This window comes from Selaginella moellendorffii, unplaced genomic scaffold, assembly GCF_000143415.4.
Source record: "Selaginella moellendorffii unplaced genomic scaffold, v1.0 SELMOscaffold_62, whole genome shotgun sequence".
In the NCBI taxonomy this organism is placed as follows: Eukaryota; Viridiplantae; Streptophyta; class Lycopodiopsida; order Selaginellales; family Selaginellaceae; genus Selaginella; species Selaginella moellendorffii.
In genome coordinates, this window is record NW_003314323.1 from 774,804 (window position 1) to 777,688 (window position 2,885).

Here is a 2,885-nt window from a genome sequence, read left to right on the forward strand (position 1 = left end):
TGGAACCTGAAAACCCATAATGAAGCAGCATTTTAGCTTTGCATCAAAACAAGCACCTGTCATGTTGTATTCCTTTGCGACTCTGAGTTCGCTCAAGCGAACAATGCCGGCTCCATCAGTTTCGACTTCTTGCTGTGAGAGGTGTACGCCAGATAGCATCCGAGTTCCCTGCCTAACGGAGTTTCCCCATTCGTCGAATCCCTGCAGCTTTAGAATCTACATTAATATGGTGCAATGACAAGAACAGTGCCTACCTTGAACACCATGCACGGGAAGTAACAGTCTGGATCCAGTGGTTGCTTGACGCAAAACATCGATCCAGAAGGAGGGAGCTCGAGAGAGCTATTCACAAGCTCCAGTCGTGCAAGCTTGCCAGGATAAACTGCGGAAGAAAAACAAATCATCATTGAGGTAGAAACAACCGAAGCTATCAAGATGACAGCTGATAACCTTGACATCTCCAGTGTCCAAGCTTCTGGTTTCCAACGTAGAAGCATAGACGAGCGTCGTGAGCCGGCAGTATGCAGCCCCGAACTATGAAGTTCTGTGGAGCAGACATTATAAGCAAATCCAAAAAGAGGTTTGAGACTTACTCCGACATTCATTTTGTCCTTTTGGGGAAAGCTCATGCTCTCACGTCCAAGCGAAACTGTACTAAGCCTCGTGCTCTCCAATGCCTCGAGAACCATGCACACATTCGAACAAGGCTGTGAGAATGGCACCAGATTGTCGTAGGTGTCAAATCCCTGAACAGTAAAGTTCTGCGTTACTAGCTCCTCCAAGCTGTAGAATTTAGAACATAGATAGTAGTTAATAGCAATAAAAGATAAGCTTACGTACGTAATCCCGGTGCATGCCTCGGTATCAATATGCCATCTGGAAACGGACCCCAAGGATTTGATATTCACCTCCCAAACTGCTGGCTTAAGGTCCGGATGCCCATCAATCGAGAACTCCACCTTGTACTTCCCAGCCTTGCAAAGATCTGGAAAGATTGTGCCCGAAGCGAATGCATAGATCCCCTTGATATCGTTTATGGCTTCAACCTCCGCGTAGTAGCACCATTGCATCTTCGTCTCCTCACGATCTTTCGACGAGAAATGCACTTCGGCCTTCATCCGGGGGGGGGGGGGGGGTCTGCAACAGTCACCGATTGCTTGCAACTCGTTCCAGCGCCTTGCTGCGTACGCACCACGACCAGAAACGAGTCGATTTGGAGCACGTATCCCGCTTCGAACGTGAGGTTACTCCGATGCAGATGTTTCCCCCCAAACACTAGCCTGTCGTCGTTGTTGAGAAGCTCTATGAATGCCGGCAGCTTTCCCTTCAGCCGATTCTCCTGTGTATGCCACTCACTTGGAGTCATGCAGTGGCACTTCTCCGAATTCAGAACGCTACAAGGGAACCACCTGCACCTGTTGAGCTTGAAGCTGCAAATCTGTGCCGTCTCAATCTTGCTCTCTTCTTCCATAGTCAGCAGTTCCACGGGCCTGCAAACCATCTTCACTTCCCCGTATTGTTCGTCGAGTCCATCGCAGAAGACCCACTCGATGACACCGTAGAAATTGAAAGTTAGTCCTATCATTGAAATGGTTCTAGTGGTGTTATTGGATGAAGCTCTTGAGTTTGTTTCTTTGGTGTGTACTTGGTTCATTGACAAATGTTGCATTCTTGACAAAAGTTTGCTGAGTCGTGCCAAAGTGTTGATCACCAAAGTTTTGGTGTAAAACAGATGTAGAGTAGGATTTACTTTCTTTTGATGAGGTTTGTTAAGCTCAAAAGATTAAACTATGTATTCGAAGGCTTCACGATGGGTTTAAGAATTTTATATCATTTGTTGATGACTTGCTTTTTTGGCATTTACATTTTTAATATCACCTTGAGGACAGTCTTCTTTATTTTCTGAGAATAGATCTTGATGATCATTTATAATTGGTGGTGCCTTCAATCTTTATTCCATACTTTCTTTATACTTACAATAATTCTCCTATTCTAGGTGGGTATATGGGACATTGTTGTGTGACCTTGAAGTTGCATAGATTTTTTTATTAGTCAGAGATGCAACGTGGGGTTATCTGGTATGTGTGTAGCTGCATTTGGTGCCAAGCTCATAATACTTCTCTTTGTACTACAGAAGGACAATTTGAGTCAATTATAGTTTCTTGTTTGTTTGAGTTGGTGGCATTTGATTTGATGGGACCTTTTCCATGATTGACTGCTAGCAATGAGTATATCATTATTGTTTATGACTACTTAACTCACTAAGTGGAAGTCGGTGCTTTTGCTAGTGTGTCAGCAATTATTGTTGAATACTTCTTCCTCAATTGAGTGGTGTTTTAACATTTATGTCTGTAGTAGATTCTTTTGGATAATGATCCCACATTTATGATTAAGGCATTTCACATTTTGACGTATCAGTTGGGGATGTGCTACACTTTCATGAGTGCTTATCATTCACATTCAAACTATTTAGTGGAATAGCTCTTTCGGACATTCAAATGGATGATTGTGAAATACGTGAACTTTCAGCATTTGGATTGGGAAGGTTATTTGTTGTCTCTTTGGTATACATATATCACAGAAGTGTAGAGTTCTATTAGTGCTTCACTATATAAACTTCTATATAGTCATGATCCAATACTGCCAAAGGGGTTAGGTTTATCTTTGTGATTGCTGCAGACTGCTGATGCTAAATCATGAGATCAGTATTTGATGAGCATTCTTCCATTTGTCCGAGTAGAGTTTGTTGAACATCTGGGTTGCATATAAATGGGACAATAACAACACTATAACTCCCATTATTATTCATCTGCAAAGTACAAAGTGGATGATTTAGTGTAAGCCTATTTTCCCCATCTTATAGTAGATGCTCCTTGCTCAGTGGA

At 42.7% G+C, this 2,885-nt stretch overlaps 1 long non-coding RNA gene across 1 annotated transcript; it reads right to left on the reverse strand.

Annotated features, from left to right (window-relative positions):
- Window positions 1–342: 342 nt before the first annotated feature.
- LOC9644586 lies at window positions 343–611 on the reverse strand. The gene is made up of 3 exons (XR_002994159.1): window positions 594–611; window positions 451–544; window positions 343–382 (listed from the first exon to the last, which is right to left on the reverse strand). It is a non-coding gene; the product is annotated as an uncharacterized LOC9644586 (long non-coding RNA).
- Window positions 612–2,885: the final 2,274 nt, after the last annotated feature.